The sequence below is a fragment of the Bos javanicus genome, chromosome 10 (assembly GCF_032452875.1).
Source record: "Bos javanicus breed banteng chromosome 10, ARS-OSU_banteng_1.0, whole genome shotgun sequence".
Classification (NCBI taxonomy): domain Eukaryota; kingdom Metazoa; phylum Chordata; class Mammalia; order Artiodactyla; family Bovidae; genus Bos; species Bos javanicus.
The window spans coordinates 84,706,442-84,724,136 of record NC_083877.1 but is presented as its reverse complement, the minus strand read 5'-3'; the positions used below and the strand labels follow the sequence as shown (position 1 = coordinate 84,724,136).

General features: G+C 53.6%; 1 protein-coding gene across 6 annotated transcripts in view; it reads left to right on the top strand.

Moving 5' to 3' along the window:
* The window catches only part of MIDEAS (mitotic deacetylase associated SANT domain protein), a 72,670-nt gene that overhangs the window by 21,776 nt on the left and 33,199 nt on the right, over positions 1–17,695 (top strand). Inside the window, exons 1-2 of one of the 6 annotated variants that reach the window (XM_061429396.1) lie at positions 9,886–9,968; positions 16,863–17,137. The exons of 3 other annotated variants lie outside the window; for them this stretch is intronic. The gene's annotated coding sequence lies outside the window, so the exon portion shown is untranslated. Of the gene's footprint in view, positions 1–9,880; positions 9,969–16,862; positions 17,138–17,695 lie in introns of those variants that run through there. 2 more of the 6 variants (XM_061429397.1, XM_061429395.1) reach the window with 2 other exon arrangements.

The window sequence follows — 17,695 nt, the reverse complement described above, 5'->3', positions numbered from 1 at the left end:
GGGGAACTTTCTTGTCACGTGGAGTGTCTGGAGGGCCCACGATCATTCTTTCCCCTGTGGTTAGCACAGTCCAAGGCAGGAAATGGAGACTCCTTGTGTTGTTTGGAGTCCCAGGGTGGGTGGAGCCGGGAGAGCCCTGGGCAGACCTCGCTCGAGTGGGCAGGTTGGAGCCTGCAGACGCAGAAGCCACTGCAACAGAATGTGTGGAGAGATGGGTTTATCACAAGCCTACATGCGCTCAAGCCAGATTCCAGAACTCTCAAAAATTTGGAGTTTGTTCTTCCATTATCAGACTGAAATAGGGCCTTGTGGCTGGAGGTTTGCCGGGGTCAGAGGGAAACTGGAGAGCGTGTGGGCCCAGGGCTTGCCTGGATACTCACGAGGGTACTCAGGCCAGTTTCATGTCCTTCCTGTCACACAGGCTTGTACGTGGGTGTCACTCAGGTTGTGCGTGGGTGTGGGCTTCTCTGGAATATCGTGTTCATTCTTCGATGCTGTGGTCCCATTCCCATCCCCTGCAGTGATCTCGAGCCAACTCCAAAGGGACCACTGCTGGTTGGTGTACTAACTGATACAGAATCTAAGTAACAGGCTGTCTTCCTGAGCCCAGGACCCAGCAATAACTGCTCGTCTCAGTTCCCTAATTTAGAGACCACGTGCGTGCCCCAGGGTTGTCAGCAGCTCAGTTTCTTGTAGCTTGAAACACATTTCCATAGAAACATGCTATAAATGGTAGTTGGGCTGGTTCCTAGGCTAGCCCGCAAAGAGCCCCAGTGTCACCTACGAAGTTGCTGAAATAAGGTATTAGTAAAATTGAGAGCGCAAATGCAGCAGTATTAAGAGCTAGCACCCAGGACTCTGGAGGTTAAACGGTGCGGGGTTATTTGTGTCACCTTGTTTCTTGGGCAGAAGTGTCTTTCAGAGCCCTCCTCCTGCCCACAGTCATAACCCTCCTCTCCCAGTTTACATTCCTTCTTCCTTCCTCATCAAGGCAGGGGGCAGGACCTACCTGTGCCTGGGACCTGGGCTGGGGTATGTTTATAATGAGGAAATTCTGTCCAAAGGCCTTTACATCATCAATATCATCATTACCATCATCATCATTATCATCATCATCATTATTTAAACCATCTTGATCAACTTAACAGAATAAACATTACACCTTGGCAATTTGCAGTTTGGAATTTTCTGATGGCTGCAAAATGTTCCTACGGAGTTTTAACATAGTTAAAAAGTCCCCCTCTACTATTTTTTGTTCTGATTCTGTCACTTAACATGAGTTCATCGAATGGTTTCATCAGATTGTTTCCTCATGTCAACCTTTTATATTTCATTCTGTTACCATACCATACTGTAATCTGAATGGAGTTCCATTTGGGGGGAGTCTAAATACAGGCTCCTATGAGCCTCTTTTATAAAGACTCCTTTGAGGTGGTAGTTTGAGTTGTTTTCATGGGATCTGGTCTCCTGACTGTAATAACCTGATCAAGTCTTCAACTCTTGGAACACAATGTGGAATCACATCCTAGAAGGATCTGAGCAGTTTACAGCAGCACCTCAGTGTATCTGCAGCTGTTTCCTGATGACCTGCCAACAGCAGCTTTCTTGTTTAATTTATTTACTTATTTTCACATTGACTCGGGTCATAATGGCTCCTTAATGGTGTTCTAATTTGCATTTCTCAAATTGCTGCTGAGACCCGGCATTTTTCCTCCTGATGATTTACTGTTTGTCTTTCCTTATGTGTCAAACTGTGCTCATCTGTGACTGCAGAGCCTCCCCCGCTTACAATTTATGTCCTCGGTACCACTTTCCTGTTGGGAAATACAAAGTCCTGCCTTCCTCCCTGCCTCCTGGATGGGGCCCCGCCCCTCGACCTGGGCTAACTCCTCTCCACATCTGCCTGGACTGAGGCTCTGGGTGGGGGTGGGAGGTACCCACGAAGAGGGTACTGTGCCTGTGATGGAAGCAGAGGGGAGGTAGGTGCCAGGCAGGGGCTTGCCTGCTCGTTCTGAAATAGGTTCATTAAAGTGACCTCCTTGGAGGGAGGCTGTGCTGGGAGATTCTGGGAGGAGCCAAAGGCAGGTAAGGGCTGCAGAGGGCACCTGAGTGCATCTGGTTTAAGGATCACCCACTGAAAGGCCGGTAGGGAGTAGGGGGATCTCAATAACAGAGGCAGGCTGGGTGTAAGAGAACAGCACAGGCTAGATGATAAATGACAGTGACCCGTGGCCTAGGAAGGGGTGGAATCTGTGGAAAATTGGAATGTGTACCTCCCATCACAGTGCCTGGCACAGCTACTTGACTCCACCCCGGAGAAGGAGGGCCCAATGTAAGCAATGTTCCTTTTTTTTTTTTTTTTAATGATAAACCAGAAATCCCGATTTTTAACTTAAATCTCCTGATTTAAATAAATGTTTGGAAATACATTTAATTCAATAAAAATAAAATACATTATATAGGTCAAATGCAGTGTATCTGGGAATGAGCCTGGCTTGTGAGCCTCCAACCTGTGACCCCTCATTACTTGATGGTTTTTCTGGGAAAACAGACCCAAGGAGGCATCCTCATATAGCAGAGATCAGGACTCAGAAAGCCCGGCCGTCAAGTACCATCTGTCTGACCTTGGAAGAGCTGTTTAACCTTATCTATAAAAAAGAGGATAATGGCTTCCTCAGGGTGCTGGGTGGACCCGTCGGGGTCGCATCATGTCAAGCATTTAGTAGATGCTCAGTTAATGTGTTGATAGGTCCTGCATGGGGTCATCTGGAAAATTAAGGGAAGAGCTAGGCCCAGAACGTTGCTCTCCTGACTCTTTGTTCAGAGCTTGTTTCACATCACATTGGCCTGCTTTCATGGGAATTTTCAGAGATGTCCAGACACAGGGGTCCTTCTGACCTCTGGGAAAATACAAGTCACTTTATGAGAGCTTGCCTGACAGTTACTGAGCTCATGTAACGGGGACTTAGCTCTGTGGGCTTTGCCTTGCAGTCCCCAGAACCCAGGAGATCCACTCTCAGTAGCAGTAGTAATAGTAATAATAACAACATACAGGGAATTCCCTGGCAGTCCAGTGGTTAAGGCCCAGTATTTTCACTGCCAGGGGCTGGGTTCGATCCCTGGTTGGGGAACTAAGATCCTGCAAGCTGTGTGGCAAATAATAATAATAATAATACCATATACCATTGACCCTAAGAAGCCAATGATTGTGAAACAACCATTATTTTATGCAAACTATGAAAAAGAAAATGCTGCTAGTTAAACCATGATGTGCTGTCAATTGTAAGATGCATCCTGATTTCAGAGATATTAAAATGGGGGAAATGTGCATCTTAGAATGGAAGAAACAGAATGGTAATAGTGATAGTAACAGTTACATCTTATTGCTTACCTCAAATTTTCACAAATATTTTATATGTGCACTTATCAACAGGCATTTAATTTACTAAGCACCCACCATGTATAGGCACCAGGGATACGAGGTGACTCAGGCCTGGGCTGTGCACTTCAGAAGCTCTGATCCTAGTAGGGAGATGGTACAGGAAGCAGCTGTAGAAACAATGTGTAAGGGACGGAGGCAAGAAAAACAGAGAATGCCATGGGAGTTAGGAGAGAGCGCGGCTGTTTTGATCCTTAGGGGCAGAGACCGAGACAATTGGAAGTGCCTGGGATTGACAGGAAGTTCTCTGAGGGCTTCCCAGGTAGCTCAGTGGATAAAGAATCCACCTGCAGTGCACCAGACTCAGGCAGATGTGGGTTCGATCCCTGGGTCAGGAAGATCCCCTGAAGGAGGGCACAGCAACCCACTCCAGTATTCTTGCCTGGAGAATCCCGTGGACAGAGGAGCCTGGCTGGTTGCAGTTCATGGGGTCACAAAGAGCCAGATACGACTGAAGCGACTGAGCACGCACGCAGAGGAGGAAGGGAGTGAGCAAAGCGGATCTTGGCTGAGGAAGAAGCTAAGCAAGGAAGGATGTGTTGCAGCTGGAACTAGCTTCAGCCAGATGCCACAGGGAGCCCTGCAGTTGGCATTGCACTAGCACAGATATGATCCTGCCTTGAGGGAAGGGGGGGCCCATCTTTTGGACCCACCCCTCTCTGACACCACCGCCCTCCCCACCCCCAGTCAATCATTGCCTGCAGTGCTCTCTCCCAGGAAGGGTTCCCTTTGAGAAGGGAGCAACTGTGAGCCCTTAGCAGCCGACACTCAACAGTAGCTGGGGAATGGTGTACCAGCCTGATAAAAGGGGATCTGGGGTTGGGGGGCCTCCAGCAGTGTTCACTGCAGTGGCCGTCCTCTGCTTGAAGGAGTCAAGGAAGGCTTCCTAGAAGAACTACCATTAAGCTCAAGTCAAGAGCAGGGTAAAGTTTACCTGTGGATACAAGGAGGAGAAGCATATGGGAGAAAGCAGATGTCTTGGGGAACTTCAGCTTGTTTGACTGGGTGGGCCTGGGGCTGGGAAGTAGGGTAGAGCCAGATCGTTCCAGAACCGCAAGTGACTGGCTAACAGCTTTTTGCAGCAGGTCATGGGAGCTTTTTTTTGGCTGCATCACGTGGCATGTGGAATCCTTTTTCCCCCCGTCCAGGGAGTGAACTCGCGTTGCCTGCATTACCAGGAAGATTCTTAACCACTGGATCATCAGGGAAGTCTGGTGGGAGCTATTGAAAAGGGATGTGATCACTCTGATGGCAGTATGGGTGATAAATATCCTAGACTAGGAGAGGAGAAAAAATGGTAGCCAATACTTAGGAAAGACTTAATGTATACCATTGTTTTAAGCTCTTATCATCCCCATTTTGCACATGAGAAAAACCAAGGGGTTAAGTAAGTTGCTCAAGGTCATCAAGCTAGTATGAGCCAAGAATTGGACTCAGGTCTCAGCCTGTGCTCTTAACCTGTACATTCTCATGAATATGAATTTTGGCTTCTAGTCCAAGATGCATCATTTGTATTTGTTTTCATTTAAAAATAAGGCTTTAGAAAACTGCCCAGTGCATACACTGGATCTCAGGGGTCCTGTTCCTCCTGACCCACAGCCATAAGGTAGGGAAGCCGAGTTCCAGAGAACAGCCCATGAAGGAGTCTGTTCTGGGGCTGGTTTTGCAGGGGGCGTTGGACTGTGCTGAAATGAAGCCTTTGGGAAGCTGGCAGCTCTGGTTCTGTGAAGAAAGGGCGTTTCTGTTTGTGGCCCTGCCGGCCCGCCCTCCCTGGTGGCCACACCTGTTTTGTCTTTCTCCCTATCCCCGGCCAGACGTCTGTCCCAGAGCGACAGCAGCAACTGGGGACATCTGCAGAAGCTCCCTCTTGGGCCTGACAAAGGCACTCAGAACCTGGCCCAGGCCTGCAGGAGAGGGAGGTGGAGGCGGGGGTCAGTGGATGGGCCCCAGTGTGAGGACAGGCTGCTGGGGCCGACGCGGCCCTGCCTGGAACAGGTGAGGTCAGTGTGAACTCAGGCGGAGGGCCCCCTGGGTTCTCAAGGGCAGAAGAGAAGGCCGTGCAGGGACTTGTCAGCATACAGCCCCTTAACTTCACAGCTGGGGTTTTGAGCCCTCTGCTTCCTCGGAAAGGATGTGGCCAAAAAAGGGTGTGAAGAGAAGGCACAGGCGTCAAAGGAGTGTCCCTACTGGGGACGGGTGGGCATGCAGTGGAAAAGCTTGGAGGGAAGGACCCAAAGGAGCTGGGCAGAAGCCTTGGAGAGATACCTGGAAGGGACACTGAATCAGTGCTGCAGAGTGTCTCTGGGCACCCCAGGCTGATGGGGTGGACCTGGGGGCTTTTCAGAGGAAACAGAATCTTGGCGAGGTTCTCAAAAGGGAAAAGCTAATTTTGGGAGAAGAGGATCTAGGATAAAATAGTAAAAAAAAAAATTGTAACCTCGTATAGGTACACGGCATGATACAGCTATAAAACCATTTTTGTCTTTGTGATTCTCTAAATCCCTAGAAGGTGGCATTCTTTTAGGGTTTGTGTCGCAAATACTTTAGAGTGAATCTCACAGGGACCCCGAATTCAAGACTCAGAGAAGCTAAGTGTCAACTTCCCTAAGATCACACAGTGGATTGGCTTTAGTTAGGCAGGATCCAGACTCAGTCCTGGTTCCTTGTTCTTTCTACATACAGCCTTGTCTTTCTTCTGTTGTAACTGTAGGTCATGAGGTCCCAGAGGTAGGTAGTCCCTTTATTCTGAAAAGGGAAGTAACAGCAGGACACAAGGCACATTAGGGACATAAGGTGGATTTGAGATTTCCTCAAAGGTATTTGTACTCTCAACTCCCCACATTCCTGCAAAGGTTGGTTATTCACTTAAACACACTGTGTGTGCTGGCCTGGATGGAAAGTCCTGATAGAGAAAGGACAGTGGAAAAAGGACTGGAAAGCAGGCATGGGTTTTGGGGTAAAGAAAACTCTTTTAAATGAATGATGGAAACAAGGTTAATGGAGGCAGGGGGACGGGTGGTGAGAACTTGGCTTCCATGGAAGCTTCTTTTTATCTTTTAGTAAGAGTTTTATTGGGATAGAATTCACACACCACAGTATTCCCCCGTGCAAGCTTCTTCATGGTCTCAGGTTGCCCCAGAAGAGGATACGAATGATGACCACTCAGGGCAGTGAGGGATAACTCGGTGCAGAGTCCAGAGAGCTTATGCTGTTCCTGGAAGCCTCTTGAATGCCATATTCTATGGTCACTGGGAGCCAGGGTTTGAGATCCTGTCAAGGGTGCTTTGCTTCCTGGAGTGTTTCTCAGCAGATGCACTCCCTGGGACCTGGAGCTCTGTGCTCTTTGCTGTAGTTTGTAGCTTGCTGGTGAAGAAAAGCCTGCTCTCTGGGTAAGGTCCCTGGACCATCTCTCTCTTTTTTTCTTTTCTTCTGCAATCGGCACTCTTTTTAGTTGCACCCGTAGGAAGGGTTAGAGCTTCTAGAACCAAAACTTTCACTTCACATGTCAGTGATTCTGCACTGTCATATCTGCAGCAAAACTGACCTCCAGGGCCTTCCTGGAAGAGCTGCAGCTTTCTTTACACATTCTCATCTGCCGGCCTTTGGGAGGGAGACTTCTCCTGCCAGGCAGGCGCCATCTGGGACAGTCTTGGGCCCTCCTCCCCTCCACGCACACATGCCCCTTCTCCCTCTCTTCCTTTGTGAGTGAGAGCTACTCCAAGATGAGCAGGGCTGTTCCAGATCACTGACTCCTGTTTCTCATGCATCCTGCCATCCACCCCTGCTCCCTGTGCTGCTTCCTGGGCCCAGCCCAGCAGCCCGGCATGGGATAGGGAGGGAGTCCTGGCGGGACAAGGCTGAGGAGTGCCCTTTGGAATGGCTCCCACTTGTTCCCTGGAGGCTGGGCTCTGGCTCCGTGGTGGCAGGCTCTTTTAGAAATGGGCTCCCCAGCCAGGGTTCTGGAGGGGAACATCCCTGGGCTGGTCTGCACTGGCTCTTGGAAGGGCTGGCTCTGGGCTGGCCCAAGCCCACTTCGGGGGACCAGGCCCAAGAGGGAGGTCAGGATGGCTGCAGGTTTGCAGAGGAACCTGGCAGCAGTGAGCACCAGAGACCAGGTGGATTTGCTTTGGTTCCCTCACTTGGATGAGGTGTCAGTGGGAAGGAAAACATCAGACAAATGGAAAAAACAAAAAAGATTTTGCACAGAACCTCTGCCAGGAGTCCCGGGAGTCCAGCCTCTACTTGGGGGCCTGCATGCCTGAGCACCTCAATCCTTCAGTGACTCACTGCCTTCCTCTGGGTGAGATGGGAAGAGGAAGAGAGGTGGCAAACTATCGGCTTGCCTTGTGATCTTGTGTAAGTCACTCGACCTCTCTGAACCTCAGTGTTCTCATCCATAAGCTGAGTGAGTTGAAACTTCTCACACACACAGGGTTGTTAAGTAGGCTGTGTGGGGGGACATGCTTTGAGAATTGCCAGGAACAATACTGTCAGAGCAGATGCTAAATCTGAGAGCCTGGGCTTTTCTTTGTTGGAGGTGGTTTCCCTGGCTCCTCTATTCATTTTTTGGCAATCACAGAATCACAGATTTTAAACTGGAAGGAATTTTAAGAGGTCATCGGGTCCAGTCCCCTGACATAATTATCTTTATTTTGCAGATAAAACTAAGTTGTCATTACTGTGACATATGTGTAAATAAGTCCTTTTCCTCCTGGGTAAGGTGTGAGCTCCAGCTGCATACAGGGGCTCCCACCAGCGAAAGGGTGGAAGAGGACAGGAAGGTCATGCCTCTTAGAAGCAAGAGTGGGGTTTTGAAGGTTTCTAGGCAAAACATACGAGTATGTCAAGGCTGTATATTGTCCCCCTGCTTATTTAACTTCTATGCAGAGTACAACATGAGAAACGCTGGGCTGGAAGAAGCACAAGCTGGACTCAAGACTGCCGGGAGAAATATCAATAACCTCAGATATGCAGATGACACCACTGTCTCTGTCATCCACTGGGGGCAGGGGGAGGGCCGGGGTGGGGAAGGGCCTTGCCCTGCAGGCTCAGAAGGGCGGTGAGAATCGCATTCTGCTGCCCCTCCCCTTCCCCTTGAGAAAGCAAAGGATGCACCTGCCTCTCAGGACTGGCCACAGGGGAAAAGCGGCTGCTGCCAGGACACAGTATATTATTCAGTGGCTTTTCCTTCAAAGAAAAATCTCCTTCTGACCCATCTCCTTGGTAAAAACAAAAACAAATGAAAAGAGCCAGGGAAAATGGGCTCCCTCCCCAGGACTTACTCCTGGCCCTGGAGCCTCACTGTAAGGATACTTGGGGGCCAGCAAGAACCACCTGAGTAGCAGAAATGTTTCCCATCTTCCCCGCCAGTTGAGGAGGCATCGCGGGATGGCATCAGGTGATGGTAGGAAAGGTAGGGGAACTACAGGCAGGCAGCCCAAAGCTGCCCAACTCTGGCCTCAGTTGCTAGAATTAAACCGAGACGCTTTTTACATCTAGGTAATCGAGACATGGGTCTTTTAGGAGCTGGGACCAGTCTCTCAATAACCTTAACACCGCTAGCCAAAAAGGGAAACTGGGGGAGAGTGTTAATAAAGTGCCTTGGAGAGGACTGCGCGTGCCCTACCGTATCCAAAACCAGAGTTTTCTTTGTGGAAGAAAGCGACTTGTGTCCTCCCCCAGCATCACACACAGACTTTCCTGGCAGGCCCGATGGGTTTCCAAACATTTCGTCACCGTCTCCTCCTGACCTTGGTGTGAAAGGAACGAGCCGCGTGGCTTGTTGGTTCCAGCAAAGCCATCGGGGGGCACCGTTCCTGGGCTGGGGGAGGGTGGCGACAGTCTCTGGAGTGGAGGTGAGGTCTGCTGGAAATCCCCAGCCCGGGCAGCCGCCGGAGGTTTAAAGACGCCTTCCCCTGCCTTATTTGGTCTCAGGAAGTGGGCGGTGCCGGGCCTGCTGGCAGAGAGGCCGACCCGAGACAGTTGTGCTGATGAAGTGGTAGAGCTGGTTCCTGCTCGCCGCCGTGCCGCGCGCGCCGGCCGGCCGCTGGGCGCTCCGCGCTCCCAGCCCGGAGTTGTGCAATCCTTTGTAGCACGCCAGAGAGTCCTCCTCCTTCGCTGTTGCCTCTCGCCCTCTCTCTCTCTCTTTTTTTTTTTTTCAAGCTGTGAGCTCAACCGATGAGTCAGAGCAGTGCAATCCTGACACTGCATCGCAGGACTGGGGGTGACACGGAGGGAGGGAGAGCGATCGCGAGGCGGAAACCACGGGCGCGGAGTGCGTCGAGGCTCCTGCGCCGCAAGCAAGGGGTGACAACCCGCGCGTCCCGCCCGGGCCCCTCCAGCAAACTTCCCAGCCTTGGGAGGCGCGGGTTGGCGGAAACGCTGAGAGCGCCGCGGGGCGGCGGCGGAGGCGCCTGTTTGTTTTTAAAATCGGGAGTGCGTGCAGGCGGCTGGAGCCTGGGAGGCGACCGAAGGCTGCGGCCCGCGGCGGAAAAAGGACAGCCGATGCGGGAGCTCGGGCAGGAGCGGGGTAAGTGGGGCTGCCAGGCCGGCGGCCGAGGCCTGCACGCGGCTCGGCGCAGAGCCCGCCCTGGCGGCGGCGACGGCCAAGGGACCCCGGGCTCGCGAGAGGAGAGGCGGCTGCTGGGCGCGCGGGCTGCAGGTTTGCAGGCGCGGCCCGGAGCGGGGGCGCCGGGCGGCGGCAACTTCTGCGGCCCGGGCGGCGGGGGAAGCGCGCGCGTGTACGTGCGTTTGCCGCCCCGCCGCGCGCCCCTCCACGGCCCGCGCCTCTGGGCCCGCTGCGGCGTGTGCAGCGCCGACCCGCCGTGTTTGTGCAGCTACGCAGTTCGCGCGCGGCCCCCGCCCACCCAGGCGCGGCCCCGACAGGAAAACCCTCCCAAGCCGCCGGGCACACGGTGGCGGCCGCGGCAGGCTCAGGAATACGGTTGCTCCTCTGCCTGAGCGAAACGTGGTGTCCTACGGGACTCGCTTGCATGACCTAGCCGGGTTCCGGGAGGCGCGGGGCGGGGTGGGGTGGCTCGCGAGCTGCGGGAACTTGGCGCGGGAGCCTTTCCCCTTGCACCGGAGAATGGACGTGGAAACTGCGCCCGCGTCCGGAGTTTTGGGGACGGAGGTGGTGGGGAACCGGAGCTAGTGCAGCAGAGGCCTAAGCTGGAGCGTTGCGGGCAGGCGGAGCGGCCTCATCCCGGCCCTGCTGGCGCACCTCGGACCTGTTACCCCGTGGTCGCCCCCGTGCGCCCCGCGCCGCTCGGGCCTGCGGAGCCCTCCCGCCGCCTCACCTGGTGGTGGTGCGTTTGGTGGTTCCCGTGCGGAGCTCGGGAGCCCGGGTCTTTTTCTGGACCCTGCGTATGGCCGGTTTGGTGGAGGTGGTCACACGAGTCTTTCACTTAACTCATGCAGGAGCGCTTGCACCTCCAGGGCCCCCCACCCAGGCTTCTGGATTTAAGGACCTGGGGCTTTCAACCCCAAGGAAGCCTCAGGAAGCCAGGCCTGGAGGAGGTACCTGCCAGCCAAAGCGGGGCTCGGGGTGGCGGGGGGTGGGGGCGGGGGTGGGGGTGGGGGTGGGTGGCGGGTAGCCTGGGTATTCCAGCCCAGCCTCGAGAGTGAGCTGCTGGAAGGATGAAAGGGGAAGTTCCTCTCCCCCATTTAAAACTTTGTCGGTCACAAACTTTAGTGGCTACTTCCTGCTTCCACCATCCCACCGGGACCTGGGTGCCAGCCTATGGAGCCTTCCTCAGGGGAAGGTGGGCTGTGCCAGAGCTGGCTGGCCTTGATTGACTATGGAGGCCACCTAGGCACGTGTGTGCGGGGGATCCCTGTTGGCAGTGGTGACCCGGGCGGGGAAGAGGGGGGAGGGGAGGTCTGGCTTGCTCCAGCAGGGGGAGCCTGCCTGGTGGCCTCCTGGAGGTCTGGCCTCTGCTGGGCCCTGCAGCTCCAGGACTGAGGCTGGAGCCTTGATGGAGGAGGATGAACCGCAGCTCTGCGGAGAAGCCTCTCTTTCTTTGTGGGGGCCGGCTGAGGCAAGGAAATCATCTGTCTTGCTCCAGAACCCCCCAGTGATGGTGTGCACATGCCGCTTTCGAGTCAGAGAAATGTACCATTTTCATAGGTGGTTAGAAGGCTTCAGGAGGAAGGGGAAAGGAGAAGCCATCCCTGGTTGGAAATTCATGGATCCTTTTTTTTTCCTACGGCTCTGGACAGTGAATAATAGGAGTGTAAACATTCAATTACTGTGATAAACCATCTCATCGCATGTCTCTGGCCCAGTCTCCTCTCTAATTGGATTGGCCTCTGGCAGGTTACTCTGGTCTGAGTAGCTCCCAGGGGCCAGGGGGGTGAAGAACCTGGAGGGTTCCTTCTCTTCCCACTCTACCAGCCACGCAGCTCGCTCTGGGAAGACCTGACTGCTGCCAATGTGGGCTCTCCAAGCATCAGGGAGAACCCACTCTCTTCCTGGCTCTGTCAGCCCCTCACCTTCCACCCTCCCACCCCCCTCAACTGGAAAGAGTGCCCTGGAGTGCTCGTGGGGATGAGAGTTCAGCTTTTAAATGTGGAATTTAAAAATAGCTTGAGTGTTTAGCCCTGTGGGCCACTGCTTTTAATAAATGGAGAAAAATAAAAAGGCAATATGCAGTTACGGATTTCAGCTGAAGGCCTCCTGTGGTAGGGGAACTCAGGGAAGGGCTGCCCAGTGGAGCCAAGGCGTTTGGGCCCGCTGAGTGGGAGAAGGATTGGGGGAGGAGGATACACAGAGCAGAGTATACTGGACCGAGGAGTGGGATCAGTCCAGGAATCTTGGCTTTGACAACCCTTCTGATGCAGTTGGGTCTCACAGAAGGAGCCCTTGCTCCTGGTGCAATGAGGATGACCACAAGTAGTGGAGAGACTCCGGCTTATCCTTGTAATCCTGTTTCAAATGCCCTTTCTTTGGAGAAGCTTCAGCCTTCTTCTGAATACTCCTTATATAGTCATTTGTGTACCTACTGTAGGGCGATGGTGAAAACACAGACTGGGAGCTAGAGTTTCTATACCTTCATAGAATTGCAGTGAGGATTTTGCAGTTTAGTATCTATACATCAAATGTTGAAAGCTCATTTCAGCATTACCATAGCTCGCTCTAGTATATGCTATATGTTGTTCCCATAGTGTCCGACATCTAGTATTTAGCTAAACAAGGGAATGAAAGATCTCCGTCCAAAAACTGTAAACTTAGCATGTGGAGGGCCCAGTGAGTCTGGCTGCTGGAATTCATACTGTGCCATTGGTTTGGATACTGGTGAACCCAGTCTTCTGGCACTGCCCAATGGCTGGCCTTCTGGAGAGTGTGTCCCAGTAATTCTGACCCCAAAGGGACCTCAGAATGAAAGGGTACTGGAGCCTCCTGCCTGGGAATCTGCTAACCTGGGCATTTCCTTTGGCCAGGACAGTTGGCACCCTTCCTGTGTGTGCATGCATTAGTATAGAAGCAGCCTGGGGCCTCCACTCTTCCCGGACACTCCAGAGGCTCCAGAAAATGCAGCCAGGGGTTGAGTTCCATTGGAAGACTAGCTTCTGCATGGGATCACCCTGCCTGGATGGGGCTGAACTAAACTCTTAGAGTTGGGCTGGAGCTGGGTGGAGTGTGCTGAAATCCCCAGTTCTTACTTACGGGATCTGCATTTGCATTCAAAGCAACATTCAGGATACCGTGAGACTGTGAGCTCATTTTATGAATCAGAAGCATTACAGCATAAGTTCGGTGTTGGAAACTGCTCTTTGGAATCCAGATCACCCTCCCTCCACCCCCAACAACATGCACACTTATAGGGCCCTCACGGTCACATACCTGGGAACAATAACAGTTAGCAGGGCAGCAGCAGTTTAGATTCCAGAGCCATCAAGCAAAACTTGTCCACACCTACTTCCGTCCCCACACTCCGAGCACCACTCCTGGATGGCATGTGGACAGTAGCTGGACAGTGATTCTGAAGGAAGCCTGGCAGGCACAAGTGAACGAGGCCTCGGCCGACCTGGGTTTGTTCTTCAGCTTCCCCGCTTGCCGTGTGGCTCAGCGTTGATTACCTTCCTGAACCTCAGTTTCCCCACCTATAAAATGGGAAGAATAATAATTTCTCATGGGGTTGCTGTGAAGGTTGAACAAGATCATGCATGCAAAGTGACTGACCTGTAGCAGGTACTCAACAGATGACAGCCAGCGTCTCACCAGTTCCTGCCGCAGCCAGCTCCTGTGTGCCTTTTGCTCCTTCCAGGGAAGGGGACAGGAAAGGTGTGCTGCTTGTGATAGGGTGCCTGGATTCCAGGCCACTGGGGCTTGTGGAAATGAAGCTCCTATTCGAACTTCCTAAGCCTTGGGCGGAACTGCATGATACACTCCTGCCTAGACCAGCCCAGACCCTGCTGCCTGGGTACTTTTGCAAGGTGTTGTGTCCCTGCAGCCGATGGTTAAGGGCTCAACTTCCCAGAGACCAGACTGTGCTCTCAGGAACCTACCCGCCCAGGCCTCAGGCTGAACTGCTCACGTGGGTGGGAGGAAGGCTGCTTTCTCAGTCAAGGAAAAAGTCCCCTTGTCTTTGCTTCACCTGAAGCCTCTCAGTGTGACCTCCGTGGAGGTTTGGGGTGGAGCCTAGGGTGGGAGTTGCTCCTAAGAGCACCTTGGCTCTTTCAGCAATTGAAGTAGCAGAGGCAGAGTGGGAGGGTATGTGTGGGAGGGCCACCAAGGTATTATTATATAAGAAGAAAGCTGCCACGTGTGGGAAGAGAGCTGGGGTTCTGCAGGGGTGAGGGTCGGGCTCCCTGAGGGACTGGACTTGCTGGCTGTGGTTTTCGGGGACGGGTGGGGAGGACAGGGAGCTGGAGGCCGGAGGCGTCCCTGGCAGTGGTTGTTGATCGTGTTCTTCCTGGAACAGAGCCTGGTACTATGGCCAGGCGGAAGGCGCTCCCTGTACCCTCTGCCTTTCTCTCCAGCCACAGGGAGCTCGCCTGGAGAGCTATTTTTTTCCAGGCAATGCTTCTTCCTCCAGGAGTCTCAGGAATGGAGGAGGGGAGCAGCCAGGGCAGGTTTGTCCAGGTCTAAGCTTGGAGAGAGGGAAGTACAATAAATAGGCTTGCAGCCAAAAGGGGGTTCCCTCTGGAAGGCCACCAATCTCCTCCGGGGAGGTGGGGTCAAGAGAGAAAGGCAAATGGTGAGAGATTTCGATTCCTAGCTTTTTCCAGCAGCCGGGTGGACAGAGGCCTTAAGCCAGCCTTCTGTTGCCAGAATTTGCCAGCTGTTTGGAGGGGAAGGCCCTGGAGCTCAGAAAGGAGCTTAGAAACAGTCAGAGTGATAACTCAGAGTCCCAAGAGTGCGTGTGGGCTGGCCTCCTTCCGCCTTCCTCCTGCTTTTCCTCCACCTTCTCTTCTTCCCAGCCTGCTGGCAGCTCTCGGGGCACACCTGGCTGGCCTCAGATCCTCTTTCCCACTTGACCTGGCTCTGTCTGACCCCTTCAGCCAGCCCATCGTTCTGGGCTCCCCAGCTTCCAGGAGTCATCCCAGAGCTGGAAAAACACTTTGAGACAGCCCTTCACGTTCAGAGAAGGAAGCTGGAAAGCAGCGAGTTCCTTGAGGTTCCACAGACTGTCCCCACTTTCGCTTTAGGAAGGGGGATAGGCTCCCGGGTCCTGTCCCCGGTCCACTACCCTGCCCCTCCCAGGGCCGCTTCAGTGCAGGAAGAGCCCAGAGGAATAGTGTCTCGGCTCCTGGGTGTGGCCCCGTCTTCGGCTGGCTCCATAGTTATTTATTTGTCTGTGTGTGTGTATGTGTGAGTGAGTTTTGCGGTTGGGAGACTAGATCTGACTGAAAGCAGAAGTACCCACGCTCTTTGCGCTCTGCAGCATGCAGATTGGCCAGAACAGGACAGTCAGGAGAGGAAGACATGGGCAGAGGCCCCTCTGCTCAGTGGCTGCTGCTGCTCTTTTTAATCCCTGCTCAGCGCTTGCACACTTGAGCGTAAACAGCCCTTCCGTGTTGCTAGCAGCTGCCTTTCCTTGCTGGCTTTGGGCAGAAGAGCTGCCAAAAATAACCAGGCGGGCACTTCTACTTGTGGGACACTCACTGTGGTGGCCTCGGGGCAGGCCTCCTTGCTCCCTGCAGGCCCCAGGGCCTCCGGTATCCCTGCCCAGACTATCTGTGGCTGAGTGCAGCACCCCCCCCCCACCCCAGCACCCCAGCCACAAGACTCCCTCAAGTGATTGCACTTTCCCTTTTATTGCTTTGAGAGGGAGCCCAGGAGAGTGGAGGCACCATTACGTGCTTGGAAGCCCTGCCAGGTTTCATCCAGGGGCTCTTGTCCCACCGTGTCCCTGCAGGCCCTGTTGACACAGCTGGGGACGTCTGGGGAGGCCTGTGCTGAGTGCTCCTCCTGGGCCCCTGGGGCCCTGGGCCAGATGCCTGCAGAGCCCAGTGCTGTTGCCAGGACTCCTGGTCCCCCGTCTTCTTCCTGTCTGGCCAGTCCTGCTCTCAGCTGACTGGGGAACTGGAAGGGTCAGGCCATTTTGTTGCCCTCCAGGTGTTGAAGATGAATCATGAATGATCTGCCCCTGCCCAGCAAGGGCGAATGAAATCATACTTATTGAGCTCTTACTTTGTGCCAGACACTTCATATATACACATACATATATATATACGTATAACCCTCATTTAATCCTGCAGTAATACGTGGTAAAGATATTATGCCCACTTACTGGTAGGGAAACTGAGGCCCACAGAGAGGCAAGTGATTGGAGAAGCCGGGACACCTTCTGTTTGACCCCACAGCCCTGTCTTTTTATCAGGCAGCTCCCATACCTCTCCAGGCTGTTCTCACGTGCACAGGGAACAATGCTTTGACCCTTGGAATGAAGTGTTGATGGTAGGAATTCAGGCACCATTAGACTGGCTGATAGGGGAAATATTTTGGGCAGGGAAGGGTGGGGAAGACCCCTCTGAGGCCTTTCTCTCCAAAATTTACAGGCCAGCCAGAAGCCCAGCCTGAGCCACCAGGCCCTGCTGCGGAGGTCGATAGATACATAGGGGTCAGCTGTGTGTGTGTGTGTGTGTTGGGGGCGTGGGGTGTGCAGTGGTGGATTGCTGGGAAGTCACTCATGCATGAGAGGAGTGGCAAGTAAGTTTAGGCCTCCCAGAGACCTTCCAAGCATCTCCTCCTCCCCAAATATCCCAGCCACTGTTTGTCCTGAGAACAGCTCTGGGGCCACAGGCTGGGGTTAGGTGGGATCTTGGGCCTCCCTTCCTGGCTACTGGGTGTGACCCCAGGGCCCATCCTTCCAACTGACTTGGCCCAGGTCCCAGAGAGCCCGGTTGGTGTGTACTTGGGGCTTGGGCTGGATGCTGTGCCTGTGCTGGGTGCCAAAAGCCTCTGGGTGTATTTCAGGAACAATAAAGAATAAATCAACACAGGAGAAAAGGGCCTGCAGCAGCTGCTCAGAGACCCGGAGAAACGCAAGGAATGTGTGAGCTTTTGGCAGAGGCCCTGCATCTTGACCGGGACCTGAGAAAGGCCGTGGCACTGACTGGACGGCTGGACGAGTGGGGCAGGCGGCTGGCACTGTGCCTGCTCCGCAGCCCACCTGGGAGGCCCCAGGCAGCCGTGCTGAGAGCCCACATGCTTGCTGGCAGCAAGGTTTTGTGCTTCTTGATCACTGACAGGTATTGGAGAGCCGTATTGTCCCCATTCTTATCCTCCAAACCAGCAGGGTGCCCCCTACAAAAAAAAAACACCTCCCTTTCCTCCCTGCCCCCAGGCCATCAGGTAGGTGTTGGTTCCTTCTAGGGTGGGCCAGGCGGGAGAGCCAGAGCTGATAAGACACACACCTAGACACCCGCCTCCCCTTCCTCCCAAAATGGAGAGGCTGCAGTGGCAGGTCTGAGAGAGCGCGGAGTCTGAGAACATCCCCTGGAGACCCTGACCGTGTGTTCTTGGCCAAGTCATGTTACCTCTCAGGATTTCAATCCCATCAGCCATGAAATCAAGATTCAGACCAATGGTTTTTGGGGTGGCCTTGAGCATCTGTCTCCTTTACTCAGGATGCATGGTGAACAACCTTTATTTGGAGATTTCATTTCTTGCGAAGAAACCCTTCTGAGAGTCCCATGCAGAGAGGTGCTGGGGCTGATGCTCGGCTCCTGGGTGGGGGCCACTGGCACTAGTAAGGAACCCAAGCATGGACTGACTTGACCCAGATTTCAGGGTGCCAGGGGGAGGGG